The 18,448-nt window shown below is 41.4% G+C and overlaps 1 long non-coding RNA gene across 2 annotated transcripts; it reads left to right on the top strand.

Annotated features, from left to right (window-relative positions):
• Nucleotides 1–3,626: 3,626 nt before the first annotated feature.
• On the top strand, nucleotides 3,627–9,656 carry LOC139705172 (uncharacterized). Of its 2 annotated transcripts, XR_011707041.1 has the most exons (3): nucleotides 3,634–4,221; nucleotides 6,584–6,651; nucleotides 8,401–9,656. It is a non-coding gene; the product is annotated as an uncharacterized lncRNA (long non-coding RNA). The 2 variants fall into 2 exon arrangements; XR_011707040.1 differs by lacking the exon at nucleotides 6,584–6,651 and having other exon boundaries at nucleotides 3,627–4,221.
• The last annotated feature ends 8,792 nt before the right edge of the window (nucleotides 9,657–18,448 follow it).

Below are 18,448 nucleotides of genomic sequence, written 5' to 3'. Positions count from 1 at the left end.
TGAAGAATGGCTCTGTCTTCGCTGAGCGAACAGAGACAATAGGTAAAAATAAAGTGATTGATCAGTGAGGTTTCAGAGGACACTGAGATTAACTGCTTATATCAATTTCATGTTAAAAACATGTTATCAATTTAGGAATTCAAACTGCTATTTTTTGATATGTTAAAAAGATAAACTCAGAAACATAACTCAAATGATTTGAATCCGAATCTACTTGCTTTAGGTAGAATTTTGCAAATGAGACTAGTTTATTATTTTTGATTGATAAATGAATTATGTCTCCTTTGGCCTATGAAGGTAAAGTATAATAGAAGCTCCTATTTTATTCTACTTGGGTATGTTTTTTAAGTCTGTGTATATTAGCTGATTGAATAAGGCTGTATTCTACTTAAAGTTTGTGGTTATAAAAAATGAAAATTTGTGTCAATTTTTTCTGAAAATTTTATCACAAAGTAGTATGTTTTGAAATATATCAGCTGCAAAGGCAAATTAGCCTTTAAGAACTTTAGTTTGAGTTAATGACTGGATATTCATTAATAACTAGGTAATTTGTAAGAACCAGTAAGTAATACTGAAATATTAAAAATCACTAAGCATGAATTCAAGTTTACATACCTTTGCTTTCTTATTTTTATCTGCTATTACAGAGGCATAAGAACTGTCTCTGCTGTTGGAAGGTTCAACAATCGTGTCTTTGAAATAGACTGATTAACAGGCAGACTAAGGAGACAAAGAGCATGCAAATTTATTACAAGCACGGCAGCACCATGAGGAAGGGAGCACCCGATAACCCAATGAGGTTTAGAAGCTCAGTAAGGGGAGAAGAAATGGGGGATTTTTAGGGGCTCTGAATGGGTCTCAAGCAGGGGATAGAGTTTATGTGGGCTTGGGTGGGGTTTTAATTCAAGTCATTTCTTTCCTGAAAATTAATCTTCTGGAGGAACCAGGCTTTAGGTAGACAGGGGAGTACTGAAGAAAGACCCCCTCCTCCCACAATTGAGGGGAGAAAGAGGAACAAGAGACAGAGAGGTGGGAGGTGTCATAAGTTTGTGGCCAGCCTCAGAAAGAGAGCTGTGGGAGGTAGCTCAGTGGTAATGCACCCCTGGGTTCAATTCCCAGTAGCAAAAGGAAAAAAAAAGGATGTCAGAATATGTCACTCCAAAATATGCCACGTTGGTATAAGGATTATTTTATGCAGAAGCCAATTGAGAATCAGTGACACAGGAAGAACTCTGCCTCCTCCCCCACCCCTAAACATTCCCCTGTGAAAGTGACATGAATTCCCATTTGTTAAGGTGGTCCTATACCAGGAAGAGGAGAATGACTCTGTTATCTTCATAACAAACCTTACTAAACAATCCTTATTCATCATTCATTTCCTAATCACCTGCCACAGCTTATGGCTTCTAGGATCTTAAATTCTCTCTTTCCTTTGTCCTGTCACCTCTGCCCCCTGCCCCCCACAGAATTTAATTGTGCTTTTAAAAAATGGTGCATAAAACCCCACTTACATGCTTTCTTGGGGGTCTTTATTTTCTATGAATGCCTTTGTGCACATAAAAATTAAAAGGTTTATGTCAAATAAAATCTGTTTGCCTTTAATTCCGATGATCTGTCTTTTGTCAGTTTAATTCACAAGCCCCAGTCACTAAAACTATGAGAGTAGAGAATAAGTCTTTTTTTCCCTTTCTGCATGCTACAGAACTCCTCATCCCAGAGGATCATGAAATTGGGAGAGTGGTGGTTCAGAACAGAGTTGCCTTAGCACTTACATTGGCCTCTTGAGGAGGAGCATCCTTGAAGACCTCTCTTGGATCTTTAATACTGCTAAAAGTGTCAGGAAAGTGAACAAAGAAATAGGAAAATTAGACCATCTGGTTAAAGGAACGACTCCATACCTAGTTCTGTGGACTCTTCAGTTGGGGGACGGGATCTGTTCACTTACGACATCTCAAATAGTGGTGAAGATCTGTGTTGATTCTATCCTCAGAGGGTCTATGCTTCCACTCAGGCTGAAGAGTGAGCTCGAGGGGGGCTGAGAACAGAAAACACCTATCCAGACTCAGCCCGGGTCCTAAGAACCACACCACACCCAACTCTCTACATTAACACGACTCTGTGCTTCTCCTGTGTTTTCCTTAGTGTGAGCTGTTCTTCCTCAAGTCTGGTACCTAGGTAGGTGCTCCTCACCAGCACTTCCTGAAACTTCTTTGTATCCTTCACTTTAAATCCTCACTTGCTGCTTCTACCATGTTGGAATGACTGCATATGAGCCTTACCCAATCCTGATTCAAACCCTTGCTTTGAAAATCACCCTTCATTTAAACTTCCAGTCCTTAATTAATTCTGACTTTACTTCCTCCAAGATATGGCCACAGCATTGCTCAACGGCATTATCCTTTACTGCAGAAAGTGATAAACTCAGATTTGTCTCACCAAGAGTTTGTATCTGCCACACTTGGGAAGCCTGCTTTTGACAGGGAATACAATGGATTTAAAGGAGAAGTCAAATTGCAGAGATTTTAACAGATCAGAAACAGTGAAATGAATCTACAAATGATTGCAAAACTGGCCTTTCTGAGGGGAGAGGACAGGCAGTCAGAATTTATTTGCATGTCTATAGACAAAAATTACTTGCATTGTGTGTTAGTCAGCTTTCAGCTACTGTAATAAATACCTGAGCAAATTAACTTATAAAGAGAAAAGGTTTATTTTGACTCTAGTTTTGGAGGTTTCAGTCCATGATTGAGCAGCTCTGTTGCTTTGGAGCATGTCATGGCAGGGAGCATGTGGTGGAGCAGAGTTTTACCTCTTGTTTGGGACAATAAGCAGAGTCGGAGAGAGTGGGGAGGGAGGGGGGGGAGAGAGAGAGAGAGAGAGACTGGTGTCCAGCAATCCACTTTGGAGGCACTCCCCAGTGACCTAAAACCTCTTAAATGTTCCAGAACCTTCCGATAATACCAAATGCTGGACCAAAGCTTTACATATGGGCCTTTGGGAGACATTTAAGATCCAAACTGTAGCACGTAGCTATGGCTTATCTACAATTTACAGAGCTCCAAATAGCTCAAAGACAATGAGAGCTACAGAGCTCCTGCAGATTCAGAAGCCGATGACCTGGAAAGGTGTGCTCTAGACAAGACGTTTTTCCACTGAAGCATAAAATTTTTCCTTAAACGTCCAGGTGCTGGATATCTAGTGTGGTTTGAGGGCACTTCCTGGGCATCATTAAATTTAGTCTTCATACTGTATGGAACTGGAGCCTTTTGAGAAACTGAGGCAGAACGAAGACCCCCCTCTTCAAATCCTGATTCTTGCGATCAAGTCAGAAAGATTTTAGACGTGTCACTCAGAGTAATAGGAATGAGTTTATTAAAGGAAAAGGGGACAGTGTCAAGGGAGAGAGTGGGTCCTTGCAAAAAGGAGAGGGACAATGTGCCTCTCCTGAACTCCATTTTTATTGGGGATCCTAGAGAAGTTTCCAGAGAGTCCCACCCAGGTCCGCCTCTTGACTTTTGACTGACAGCAGGGTGACTTCAGACTTTCAAGTCCCCACTGCATGGCAACTCTAGATCACCTTGGCTCATACTGGCCAGTTCTAATTGGATTCTTAACCATGTGAAAGACCCCAGCCCAACAACTTTAGGCCCAGTAATAAATCACCAGGGCTTGCTTCCGCACCTGCACAGACGTCAGATGTATTTTTCAGAAAATCAGTTAAGTGAAACCGATTAAAAGGGAAAAACAGGATGGTTGGGAAAGAGCAGAAGAATAGATTCCAGGGCATGCCTGACTAAACAGGGGCTAATAAGCAGGAATAGAAAAAAAACAGAGTGTTCATATGTAACTGTCATATGGTGTAATTCCAGGAACATAAAATGAAAAATAACTTTACCCTTTAGGTAACCTGTATGTTGGGTTCAAAATAACCAATAAGAAACCTGTTGCTTACCGCGCGCACGAAACCTGCTCCTTGACCCTATAAAAAATCCTGTACCCCAAAGCCCGGTGTGCCAGTTCACCGAAGCTCCGGCTGAGGTTTCGCTGGGCACCCGCAGGCGCCTGTGTATCAATAAATCGCCTCTTGCTTTTGCAGCCAGTGCCTCGTGCGTCTTTCTTGGACAGGGAATCGGTGGGTCTTTCATTTGGCGAGCCAGCCAGGAGAACTCCTGTAACCCCGTCCGGATCCCTGCCCGAGGAACACCCGATAACCACTGGGAGGTAAGCTGGCCAGTTCGTGTCATTTTGTGTCTCTGTCTGTCTGGTTGTTATCTTGTTATCTGTTCATGCGCAGCGTCTGTACGATTACGCGTAATCGCTCTGTATTCTGGGCAGCTTGAGAAGGAGTTGACGAACTCGGACTTCTCCCCTGCCACCCTGGGAGACGTCCCAGGGGCTCAGGGAGGCCCATCTTGGGGGGCCTCCAATGTTCTGTAGAGTACACTGTACTCGTGGGTGAAGGAGGTGACGGTATCCCTCCTCTCCCTAATCCGTCAGGTACGTTCGGTTTGTGCTCGAGCCGCGCAGCGTTCTCTGTGTCCAGTCTGATATTTGTGTCTGTCTTCTTGCCTTTGCCCGAAGCCGCAGCGTTCTTTGTGTTTTGTGTCCTGTCTGATTTGTATCTGTCTCCTTGCCTCTGCATTTTCTCATTCCACCTGAGACTAACATGGGACAATCTATAACAACTTTAACATCTCGCTTTGACTTTTCTCAAAGCCCTGTCCTCATTATTAAATTAGTGTTAATTGGCTTTAGAGATGGGAACCAAATTTTCAGTCACAAATTTTAACACTCTCAAGGGGACTTTTAAGGAGTACCCACTCTGCTCTCTTGGGGAAGCCTAGCACTCGAAACAACTGCAAGCAGAGGATGGACTTTTTGGGAGCTGGCTACTAAAAAGTTAGAAAAAAAAAAAAAAATGCCTAATGCCTAAGGTCAAACCAAACTGGAGGAACTGATCCTATGGGTGAAAGATAGGATTAAGGGACTCCCAGCAGCTGCCAGAGCCATTTAGCTCTGGGGAGTTCCCTGGGTCCTTATCTACATCTTAAGGATTACGCTACCTCTGTTTACTTAAAAAGAAGGGACACTGAATGCAGTAAAGCCAGTCACACTGGGACCCTTGATTTTACACCTATAGTTGCCTCTACGTGAAAACATCTGGTCCACTCATGGGAAAGTCTATGGTGCCACTGATGGGAGTCATAATTAAATGAAAGTTCAAAACCTGGAGAGATATTTTCTTATCTGGTTGTCTGATTGTTTCTTAGGGATAATCTAGGTTAAATGTGTGTCTAAAAAAAATAATAATAATTTTTATTGTAACAATCTGGTATCTGAATGGGTTTCTAAAGCATTGCACTATCTTGCAGTTAAAAGTTGGGTTTAAGCAATTGTTTAATTTGATTTCAGATAGTTCATGCTAGAAAACTTAAATACTTGGGATAAAAAAAAAAAATTTAAAGAGTTTCAATTTTGAACTGGGTAGCCTGAAAAGAAATTAAAACGTTGGTCTGGCTCATAAAAATGACATTAAATAATTAAATAGTAATAGTCTTAGAAATTTTCAAAGCTTAATTTCAGATATATATGTTAGTGTGTGGGCAAATCAATGCTACTTTAGAAACTTCAGAACAAGCAAAGTGGCTTAGAGGTACTAAAGAAATTTCTTCTGATGGTAGAGATCCTATTTCCAGTTTTATGTGAACAAGTTTTTCTAGTGTAAAAAGATATAAAATTTTAAATTTTGGAAATTGCTTCTTAAATTTGTATCATAATTTTCAACATCTAAACCTGGAAATATAACTTAAGGTTAAAATGCCTTAGGCCTAAAGTGTCTGCTCAAAATAGCAGTTTTTGTTTTTTTTTTTTTTTTTCCCTGCTCCTTCCAGACCTTAGTCAGGGCTTAAGCTGATATGCAAACAGAAGCAGCTTGGAGCTCAGGCCCAAAGAAAAAAAAAAAAAGGGGGGGGGGGGGGATAAAACTAGACCAAACCAAGAAGTAAATTGTATGGTATTTACTAACTACTGGCCAGTCATCTTTTTTTTTTTTTTTTTTTAGGACTCTTGTTTTTTCTTAGATTCTGTATTTTTTTTTGAGCTCGTGATTCTGATCCTGCAGACCTAGGTTAATGTTTTTCTGATCAGTGAAGTTTTTTAAAAACAAAAAAAACATTGCAATGGAGATTTCATCTGCAAAAAGCTACGAGGCCTTTATTATTGTTATGTGTGCACACTCTTGTTATGTGTTGTATGTCGGTATGTCTGTATGTGTGTATGTCCATATATCCTACAGTGATATAACAATTGACAGATGAGGAGCGCTCATAAAAAAAAAAAAAATTAAAAATAGATCCAAATATCTTTAATTCACGTGATTCAAACGGTTCAATTTAGATTGGGTAAACAGATAAAAGTAAAGATGTCCTCAAAATTAAGCTTATAAGTTTCTCTAGGTGTTCAAAAAGGCCCTAATAAAATGTTAACTCTGCTTAAATTTAAAAGTTTACAAGTATTGTTTCAAAATGTGAACAAAAGGAGGTTTATGTAATTATGGTGTTATTAATGTGTTCATATCTTCCAGGTATACAAGTCTGTAAGGTAGAAGCTTCAAAAGAACATTATATCAAGCTGGTGTTCTAAAGTTGTATGGTAATTTTAGGCTTCAAAAAAACATGTTAGAGATTCAATTATATCATTTGTGTTCTAAACTGAACTTGTTATCAATAAGATATGTACGGTTCCATGTTACTTTCTACTCTGAGGGTCTGAGAGCCTAATCTGTGTAAAGGTTTTATTGCAAAACACAAAAGTACATTACTACTTTTCTACAAGAGGTTAAAAGCTTTCAGCCTTTAATTCATGTTTTAGGTGTGATATTATGTTGTGTTAGCTAATGTTCATGTAAACTTGAACAACAATTTATGTAAACTTTGTAAAATGATCAGCTTCAGAACTATAGTACTTGAGATTTATAAAGAGCCCTGCCTTACTTGAAATAAGGCTCTGTCCCATCTCACTACATGTGAAAGTGGCTATGAAAAAAGTAAGCCAGATTTCAGTACAGTTAAAGTTGTGTCCAAAAATAGGTTTGTGCCAAGATTACTAGGATCTCAAACAGGAAATTATGATGTATAACCCGGCCAGAATTCAAGGTAGCTATTATATAAGCTAAATATGTTTTTACCCTAGTTTTTGTTTTGTAGTTTACTTATAGATGGTTTAAGGATTGCCTATTAATGTTTTAAAGAGGTATTGCTTTAAGAACACAACCTGGGTCAACATAAGATAAGGAGTTATCACCTACAGGATAGAGAGATAGACATTAAAGCCCAGTGCTCTTAATATAAGGCTGTTAACTTATTTGCTGGATGTTTAAGATCAAGTTTTTAAAATTAGTTAAATTAAAAGGGCCAAGAAAACCAATATTCGGCTCTTGCCCTCTGAGTCAGTCTGAATCAGGGAATAGGGGACTTCTCCAAAGGGCTCAGCAACTCTAGGCCACATAACCTCCTGAGCAGGGAGATTAATGAGACCAGTGGAGGACAGAAAGCCAATCGGTGCATTTGCTGTACAGAGGAGGGTCATTAGAAAAGGGAGACATCCCTGATGCTTCTGAGGGAAGCCATATGGTCAAGCAAGGCCTGGGCCCATCCTAGCGCAAATGGCACTAGCAGAACTGAAAAGCTGCTATGAAGTTCCCGAGGACTCCCAGGATAACTCAGCTGACTGTAAACAATAGGTAGAAACAAAAGTCAGTTTTGACTTGCTTCATCTTAAACACTTAGCAAAGACAGTCAAAGCCAAAGCACAGCTGTTCCTGGACATCTTAAATGATAATAATAGTTAAATGTAACTTCCATAAATAAGTAAACTGGAGGCTACAAAAGAGATTCTTAGACAGAAATGCCTGATAACTGTCAAAGGGACTGCTAGAATAGTTTTAGTCTAAGGCCTTTATTTCTAGCCAACGCAGGTAGGCTTGATGTTTGCTAATATGGTTATCCAGCCCTAAGTAGCAAAATTAAAAATTTCTCTATTAGACACAGAGGTTATACTAATAAAAGGATTTTGCAGGATCAGATGGCATTAAATTATTAAACTATATCTTAAAGAAAAAGACATCTGTAACCCTACATGTTAGTTGTTGTGTTGACATCCCTGACATTTCTGACAATGTGACAAATATCCTTAAAGATTTACCTGCTCAGATGGAAGCCATGTTCTCAGCAACTTTTTCGTGGAAATAATATCCTAGCTCCTAGTTCCTGGTACTGCCTGATAAAAAACATTGTTAATCTTTGTCTTGGCCATTATACTCATCGGCATATTTCTGTGCTGTGGCATTTATTACTGCATCAATATGGTTCCAGTACTAATAAGTTCTTGTTTCTCTTATAGACCACCCATCACTCAAATGGCCCTCCAGCCTATTACTTCTCAATTAGACTTTCATCATGGACCACTCGATAGACCCGATATTTTTAAGGGGGACTCCAAACTGCTTGCCCCACGCCGTCCCTTTTCAGCCTGAAGAAGCCAGAAAGATTCTCTTCGTCCCCCTTCCTCACAGCAGTAAGGAGTTCCCAAATTAAAAAAAAAAAGAAAAAATGAAGCCAGATTTAAAGTTAGGTAGTCAGTGTAGTTAGATAAATCGGGGGTCTAATATCAAGTGACCAAGTCTATCACTGTCTTAGAGAAATCTCTCTCTTCCCTCGCAGAAGTCGTACTACAAAATAGAAGGGGATTAGATCTGTTATTCCTTAGGAAAGGTGGTCTCTGTGTGGTTTTAAAGAAACAATGTTGTTTTTACGCTGACCATACAGGGGTAGTCCAGGAAACTATGAAAAAAGTCACTGAAAGGTTGGCAAAAAGGCAAAAAGAATTTGAAGCACAACAAGGATGGTTTAAACAAATCCCCATGGTTAACTACTTTGCTATCCACCATAGCGGGACCTTTAGTTATTCTGCTAATAATCCTAACGTTTGGACCCTGCATACTCAATAGATTGGTGCAATTCATGAGAGAGACTTTCTATAATCCAAACTATGGTTCTAACTCAACAGTACCAGTTGCTTAAACAACAAACAGGGTCACACACAAGCTTAATCCAAGAACCTGAGCAAGCAGAACAATGGATATAAGATTCTATCCATGATAAAGAAAAAGGGGGGAATGAAAGACCCCAGCCCAACAACTTTAGGCCCAGTAATAAATCACCAGGGCTTGCTTCCGCACCTGCACAGACGTCAGATGTATTTTTCAGAAAATCAGTTAAGTGAAACCGATTAAAAGGGAAAAACAGGATGGTTGGGAAAGAGCAGAAGAATAGATTCCAGGGCATGCCTGACTAAACAGGGGCTAATAAGCAGGAATAGAAAAAAAACAGAGTGTTCATATGTAACTGTCATATGGTGTAATTCCAGGAACATAAAATGAAAAATAACTTTACCCTTTAGGTAACCTGTATGTTGGGTTCAAAATAACCAATAAGAAACCTGTTGCTTACCGCGCGCACGAAACCTGCTCCTTGACCCTATAAAAAATCCTGTACCCCAAAGCCCGGTGTGCCAGTTCACCGAAGCTCCGGCTGAGGTTTCGCTGGGCACCCGCAGGCGCCTGTGTATCAATAAATCGCCTCTTGCTTTTGCAGCCAGTGCCTCGTGCGTCTTTCTTGGACAGGGAATCGGTGGGTCTTTCACATGTATTCTTAAAGATTTTAGAGTTAGAAAGAACTATCTTTATCTCCCAGAGTTTCAGGATCTGGTCACAAAAGTCTTCTACTTTAGGGTAACTTAGGTCCCTCTTATCACCTGCATTTCTCCTGCAGTGAACAGGTAGTTTGCTGAGGAATATGACATATCCTGTCCACTGAGGCCAGGCAGGGCTGCAGGTAAATTGCTTCTTGGAAAAGAAAGCCTTTGGGGGTCAGCACCGTGGGCCCATTTTATAGAAATATTCTCTTAACCTCGGAAATCCACCATTCACATCTGCCTGTCCCTTAGCATCACCCTAAAAATGAATATTACAATTTTCTGCTTCGGTAACAAGGACACTGAGACTCAGGGAGGCTTATCAAACACCAAGGAAATGCTTCATTCACGTGCGTACCGTGGTGTTGGTTAGTGCAAACATCACATAGTGAGAGGAAAATTGTAAGAAAACTTTTTTAAAAAGTTCCTTTTAGTTTTTCATGACAGTAGATTGCATTTTGACATACATCCATGGAGTATAACTTCCTATTCTTGTGGTTGTACATGCTGTGGAGTTACCCTGGTGTGTATTCAGATATGAACCTAGGAAAGTGACTTCCCATTCATTCTACTGACTTTCCTATTCCCATCCTGCCTTCCCTTCATTACCCTTTGTCTGTCTCAATGAGCGTCTATTTCCCACTCCCCATTGTGTGTTAGTACCCACACATCAGAGAGACTATTTGGCTTTGGTTTTTGGGACTGGCTTATTTCACTTAGCATGATACTCTCCGGTTCCATTCATCTACTGGCAAATGCCATAATTTCATTTTGGCAGGAGAGAAAGGGGTTCCTAGATGCCCCGGAAAGTGGTGTGCTCTTCAGCTCCTTCATTTCCTAGTGACCTGTCCCTGGCATTGTCTTTGAGCTATTTTGTAACTCTGAAAACTGAATAAAAGTAAAGGAATGTAAACCATGCTTGCCCTCAGTGGGTGCCAAGCCTGTCGTCAGGAGGAGGGGGCTGCCAGTCTCACCATCTCAGAACACCTGCCTTCTGGCCTTGGTTAGGATCGCCTCCATGTGTCCCCTCTTTGAATTCTCTTTTAAACCAGCTTAACACCCTAGTGATCCCTCCTTAATTGATGAATAAAATAAAACATCTAGCACGTGTTTGTTTTGTATTTGTATGAGAGTCACAATTTTAACCTGTTTAATAAATAAAATCTAACAGACACGATCTCTGCTCTGGAAGCACTTCATGTTTTCAGAAGATTAGCAGCTCATCTAAGTCTTGCCGGGCTCTGAAACGATTAGGTTTTATGACCACATACCTGACATTCCTGAGTGGCACGTTCAGCCCTCTATTGTTTTCTTTGCAGAGCTATCTGATAGCACAGGCTGTCGGCTAAGTGTAGTCTGAGCAATTAGGCCCGGCTAACTTCTTCCTGACTAAAATGCCAGCACAAATATTTAACAGCAACAACCGACTGAAAATAAATAGGGGCTATTTATGGGGAACCGATTTGGTGATACCATGGAATCATGGGTGACTCTGTGCCTTTGATTTTCTGTTAAGTGTAACTTCTCACCCAAGGTGTTTGGATTTCAGATCCAATTCAGTTCACCATTGGGGCCCTGAGAAGTTTCATAGCTATCACTCTTGCTCTCCTAGGGTAGAGTGGTCGAGATCTCTACATGGTACCCTTGGGGACTTTGTGGCCTTGAAACTCTCACTTCAGGGTCCTAAAACTTGGGTCATTAGGTACTCAGCATAGTGTATTGTGGATGGAATTCTCAGGTTCAGAACATTAAAAAATTCAGATGTATTCAGAACATACCATATTTATTCAATAGGGCCTGAAATACCAACTCAAACTAGTTTAAGGGGGAAAAAATTAGAAGAGGAAATAAGAAGTGTGTTGTATCACATGGCAAAAGTCTGGGAGCAAGGTGAGTTCAAGTACACCTAGATCCAGGAGCTCCAACAATGTCCTGGAGACCTGATATTTATTCTCTTTGTTCTGCTTCCTCTGGGTTGCTTAATTCTCAGAGATCTTCCCTTTGTATTGCCTTAGGCCATTCATATGTCACCATCTTATGTCCCACAAACCAGTGGAAAAGAGTCCAATTCTAACCAATCTTTTCTGGTTGCTCAAAAAAAAGAAAAAAAAAAAAAAAAACACTCAGGACTGGCTCCAGTTGGACCGATTGCCACGGCTTGGATCTCATGCCCATCTCTGAACCAATCCCCAGGTCCAGGAAGATGTGATGTTTTGATTGGGCAGATTTGGGGGCCCTGCATCCAGTACTTACTATAGCTGTGGTTGAACCCACACACTTCCCTTAAAACACAAAGAGTGGGGGAAAGGACTCGGCAGAGGTCAATCCCAGAATTTAGCTGCTGGGAATTTCAAAATATCGCATAGCGATAATATGACAATAATATGGTTTGGTTGTGGGGTGTCTCCCAGAATCTCTCGTGTGAGACAATGCAAGAAGGTTCAGAGGAGAAATGATTGGGTTGGGAGTCTTAACCCAATCAGTGATTTGATCCTCTGATGGGGATTAACTGAGTGGTAAACGAAGGGGTAGGGTGTGGCTGGAGGTGGGAATTGGGGTGTGGCTTTGGGTATATATTTGTATCTGAAGAGTGGAGTCTCTCGGTTTTCTGATCGCCATGATGTGACCTGCTTCTCTCAGCCACCCTCTCTGGCCACGATGTCCAGCCTCACCTGGAGCCCTGAGCAATGGAGCCAGCCTTCTATGGACTAAGACTTTTGAAACTGTGAGCCCTCAAATAAACTCTTCCTCCACTCTAATTGTGGTGGTTGGATCCTTTAGCCATAGCATCTAAAAAGCCGACTAAAACATATGACATTTTAAAAATTAATTAATACTGGGGATTGAACTTAGGGGTGCTCTACTACTGAGCCACACCCCCATCCCTTTTTGAAAAAACATTTTTGAGACAGGGTCTTATTAAATTGCTTAGGGTCGCATTACTTTGCTGAGACTGGCTTCAAATTTGTGATCTTCCTGCCTCAGCCTCCTGATAATTTATTTTTTATTAGTTTATTAGAGATATAAATAATATTGGGTTCATTTTGACATATTTATACAAGCATGAGATATAATCTACTCCAATTCAGTCCCTAGTACTTCCCTATACCCTCCCTTCCCCTGTTCCCTTTATTTTTCTGATCTTTCTTCTACTTATTTATAGTTTTTTAGTGCATTGTGGAGGTACATACAGAGGAAATTCACAGTGGTGTATTAGGAAAATTAATACATGGGAAATACATAGGAAAATTAAATCAAGATTCATTCCACAGTTCTTCCCTTTCTCTGTCTCCCCTCCCCATGAAACTCCTCCTCTAATCCACTGATCTCTCTTCTGTTTTAATGGGATGCTCTATCCCTTGTTTTTTTCTTTTCTTTTTCCCCCCTTCAGTATATGAGAGAAAACATTTGACCCTTGACTTTCTAGATTTGGCTTATTGCATTTAGCATGATGTTCCCAGTTCTACCATTTACCAGTCAATGCCATAATTTCCATTCGTGGCTGAGTAGAATTTCATTGCGCATAATACACCACATTTTCTTTATCCATTCATCTGTTGATTTCTAAGTTGGTTCCATAACTTGGCTATTGTGAATTGAGCTGCTCTAAACATTGATGTGGCTGTGTCCCTACAGTATGCTGATTTTAGACCTTTGGGATATACACAGAGGAGTAGGACATCTGGGTCATGCGAGGTTCCATTCCTATTCTTTTGAGGAATCTCCATACTGCTTTTCAGAGTGATCTACTAATTTGCAGTCCCACCAGCAATGTAACATGACAGAGGCCCTCAGGTTAAACTCTTCTCAAGTGACAGCATTTCTTGAGGGCTTTCTCTGTAGAGCGGTTGTGTGATGAACTGGTATTAGAAAACATCCATTCATTCTACCAGTAAATGCTTTTTGAGCAGTTCCTATGAGATGGGGGTCTAAACTAAGTGCTGAGTTTATAGAAATAAAAACCACACAACTGCTTCCAGGGAGAGCAGGCATTATTGCCATTTTATTGTCAGGGTTCTTGATCACTAGATAATTAGGTGGGGATAGAGTTCTGAGGGAATTTGCAGAACTTGAAGAAGAAGCTGTTTAAATCTATTGGATACAAACCATTCTCATCACCTATTTGCATTCATTGCATATTTGTCCTTTATTTTCAGTTCTTCTGCCCTCGTACCTCTGTAGCGTCTCTCATTCGTTAGTGATCTGTAGAGCATTGTGAGATTGTCATAATGAAGTATTTCTGACACAGTCATTTTGGATCCATCCATCATGAGTACACCACCTATGTGCCTGCGAGGGTGAGCTGATAGGTCTTCAGCCCTTGGCCATCACTCATTGTCATTCACCTTTGCAAAACCATTTTCAATGTGTCTAAAATACCATAAACATAGATGATCATAAAAATTCCATTAGAAGCAATTCTAGGGTTTGAGTGCTTTTTGGTGCTGGATAAGCAATTGCTTTGGTAATGTACCATTAGCGTTCTAAGAGGCAAGACTTTGGTCTTACTATGTAAGAATAGTGTTTTAGTCAGCTTTTTCACTGCCGTGATTAAAAGACCTGACCAGAAAAATTATAGAGGAAAAAAAGTTTGAGGGTTCACAGTGTCAGAGGTCTCAGTCCCTAGAAGGCTGATTCCATTCCTGGGGGCTCCAAGTGAGGCAGAACATCATGGTGGAAGAGTGTGGCAGAGGGAAGCAGCTCACATGATGATCAGAAAGCAGAGAGAGATTCCACTCATCAGATACAAGATATATACCCCAAAGGCATGCTCCCAGTGACCCACCTCCTCCAGCCACACCCTATAGTTACCACTCAGTTAGTCCCATTAGGGGATTAATTCACTGATTGGGTTAAGGCTCTCATTACCCAATCATTTCTCCTTTAAACTTTCTTGAATTGTCTCACACATGAGTTTTTGGGGGATACCACATCCAAACCATAACAAGTAGTAATGCAGGATGCATGGGACCCTACAATTCTGTAACAGGGGATCCAAGTGAGTCAGGCTTATAATTGAGGAATCCCCTTAGGGCATTGGGCACATTGTTTTTTTGTTTTTTTTTAAGAGATAGAGAGAGAGAGAGATAATTTTTTTTTTAATATTTATTTTTTAGTTTTTGGCAGACACATCTTTGTTTGTATGTGGTGCTGAGGATCGAACCCGGGCCGCACGCATGCCAGGCAAGTGCACTACCGCTTGAGCCACATCCCCAGCCCAACATTGTTTGAAGAGTAAAGAAGAAGGTAGGCAAAGGCAGTGGTTCTAGGGTGAGGGTAGGGAATTACTTGAGGTGGGAGAGGGCAAAATTATTAGAAGATGATGTTACTGTTTAAGAATGTACCTAATGCTATGTTAAGGACTTATATAAATTACATCATTTAATGCCTACAATGGTTCTGTAATGTCTGAATTATTGTTATCACCATTTTCCAGATGAGGAAATGGACCTTCCCAGCTTCCCCCCACCCATTTATACACAAAGATTAAGTAAGTTATTCAAAGTCACACAAGTGGAAGAAGCCAAGCTTGGTTTGAATGCAGTGTGTTCGGTTCCAGAGGTCCTTTCCTCCTCTGCTTCTTTCCATAGGTTTCTGAAAAAAATGCCAGCACTGCAGAGCTCAAAAAAGGGTTGAGGAAAATGGTGTTAGATAGGCAGCAGGGAGAGGAGTTGGGGGCAGGCAATGGAGGCCTGGTCCAGGGTGAGAAATGGGCTTTGTGAGGGCATTGAAGGGGTCTAGCAGGACCATGATGGGACTCGATCTATGTTTAAAATCACTCTAGCTGCTGGGCTGAGAGGAGATTGGCAAGTGCATGGCTTGACTCAGAGAGAGGACTGGTTAGGAGTGAGTTATTGCACTAGCACAGGTGAGAGTAGATGGCTCATTGGTCAAAGATGGCGGCAGGAAAAATACACAGAAGTGGATGGACTTGGAGATATTTAAGACAGAAAGTTGCCTGGATTTGGTCATGGATTATGGGAAGGAGGGACGGGGTAGAGTCAATGATAACACCTGGTGTGGCACAAGAGAGATATTAGTACTATCCCCTGAGCTGGGACACAGAAGGGGTCCAGAGTGGGGTGTTGGTTGGGTGGGTTTCATCGGGGCCATGTTGAGTGGAGGTTCCTCTGAGATGTAAAGTTGTCAGTTGAAGAGAATTATCTGGAATTCAGAGAGAGGCCAGAGAGCTTAGACATAGCATTTGGGTACTTTATTAGATTCTTAGGGCTGTGGCAATGAATTACCACAAACTTGGCAGCTTATAGCAACAGAAACTTATTCTCTCATGATTTTGGAGGCCAGAAGTCCAAATTAAAGGTGTGCGCAGAGTTGGTTCCCTCTCGTGGCTTTGAGTCACCAGGCAACCCACACTGTGTCTCTCCTCCAGCTTTTATCACCAACTGACAACCTTGCCTTTCCTTAGGGTCTGCAAAACTCTTGTTTGTTACCTCCATGGTATCTCCTCATGGCCTTCCTCTCCCTGTGACTCTATATCTTCTCCTTTTCTGTCCCTTATAAGGACACTTACCATTGGATTTAGGGCCCAATCTAAATCCAGGATGGTCTCATCTTGAGATCATTGTAGTGCATTATGAGATTGTTTGGAAATCAATCCAAACAAACTAGGTGAAGACCATGGTTCTAAGGTGGGGGTAGGGAGTTGCTTGTGGTGGGAGAGGGCAGACTTTTCCAAATGAGATCACTTTTAGAGACACTGGTTTGGACTTGGACATATCTTGTTGGGTCCACATTAGATTCATGACAGGCGCTCTCGATGTGAAGATGTCAACTGAATTCTGGGGCATGTGTGTGATTGCCTCAAGAGAGCCTATGGAGGGGGAAGAGAGAGGTCCAGAGTGCAGTCTTGAAGCTCTCCATTATGTAACAGTTGGATGATGGTGGAGAAATCTGCAGAATAGGATGAGAAGAGGCCAGAGAGGTAGAAGGAACACCAGGAAGTAGAAGTCAAGAAAAGGGTGCGTTTCAAGATGGAGGGAGGGAGCAATCCTGAGAAATAACCCTCAAAGAAATGCCCTGTTTTTGCTTGAAGAAATATTGATCATTAGCCATTCATGTTGTTAATCTAGGGCTAATGTTATAAATTCACTTGAGATTTTCCCAATTGAACTTTAACTAGAACTTCAAGCAGAAGGCTAACTTTATAGAAGTTTATTCATATAAATATATGCACACACATATATACATCTATATCTATACAATGACAGTGTAATTTTCTGGAATCCTCATTTTGCGTTTTGGTGAAGATAATCTGAATAGTTGTTTATCACTCAAGTCTTCATAACTTTGATTTGATTTTTAGGTAGAGAGTGAATTTATCCCTCAGCCCTGCAGTGAAGTAAAATATAGTCCTGAATCTTGACTTCGCAGCACTTTAAAATGCTCTTCTTCTGGTGCCTTTGTAGCAGAATGATATTACCAGGAAGAAGAAAATGGACTTGGAGAAAGACTTAGCAGGATGTTCCTTTTGAACGAACACACGGGGCAATAATGCTTTGGCAAAGAGCTCACCCATTTTATTTTCCAAGTGAAATGTGTGGTTGACTGGTGGGTTGAAAACTGGTCCTGACTTTGAGGGGCTCCTCCTCTTTATAGCTACAGTGGTGCTTCTTGCTCTTTCCTCAAGAGTCTTTTGGGATATGGAAGGACTGGATGAAGGTGAAGGGCATTCTGGCTGGAGCCAGGCTGGGAGCTGGGGTACCCGTGGCACGGTTGGGAACAGAGTCTGTCTGACAGTGTTTGTGTAGGGAGTGATGAGTCCAATCCCGGAGGACCTTGAATTCCAGGTTCAAGACCTCCCAGTGGAAACAGTGGGATCTGTCCCAGAACAAAACCTCCTCTCTTTGCTTCTGAGGTTGTGATTCATCCTTGGTTTTCAATGCAAGTACAGCAACTCAGGCTGTAGTTATTTGTGTTCCCTCTGGGCTGATTTGGGAATTTTTCCGGATTGAAGTCAGATTTTCATAAATCACCCTGAAATTCCTTTGCTATCACTAGAAGAGTATCTCAGGTAAAGAGCAGCCGGATCTGGGGTCTCCTGCTGTTGCAGGCACTGTGGGGTCCACCCTCTGTAGCCATGGATTTTTGTATCACACAGATGAAAGGGACCATGATGGCGGAGTGCCCTGGAACCTGACCATGATAGACCGGAGGGCTCCTCTTCACCCGCTTTGCATTTCTGTTTCCCCACTTTACTCCAGAGGAGCTCTAGAAGGATGCTTTCCTCTAGTTTTTATTAAGTTCCTCTGGTTTAGGGAGTGAAGGGAAACCACAAGGGGGTTGCAGAAGAGATGAGCTCCAAGGTTGGGGTTTATAAGAGTATCCCTCTCCCCCCCACCGTGGACGGGGTCCGCATGAGGTAGAGGTATGGTTTCAATTCTGCTCTGGCAAGTGGGCCAGCCCACGTCGGGAGCACAGTTCTTTTTCAAGTCTCACACTGATTCGAGGGTTTGTAGACAACTCTGAACTTGGGTTGCAGCCAGCTGTCCTGAAGAAAGAATCCCCTTGGCTTCATGGTTTCTATCTCAACCCCCCAGCCTCCAACCAAAGTTAGAGAAGGATTAATTTTTTTTTTTAAAGCAAATACTGATTCTTAGTAAACCCAAGAAGGACCTATACAACTGTGCACTGTGATCACTTCATCTTCGTGATGGCCTTCCTTTGATCATGTAAG

The sequence above is a fragment of the Marmota flaviventris genome, chromosome 3 (assembly GCF_047511675.1).
Source record: "Marmota flaviventris isolate mMarFla1 chromosome 3, mMarFla1.hap1, whole genome shotgun sequence".
Taxonomy (NCBI): domain Eukaryota; kingdom Metazoa; phylum Chordata; class Mammalia; order Rodentia; family Sciuridae; genus Marmota; species Marmota flaviventris.
Note: the sequence above shows the minus strand (reverse complement) of the source record. Positions and strands in the feature narration are given on the sequence as shown.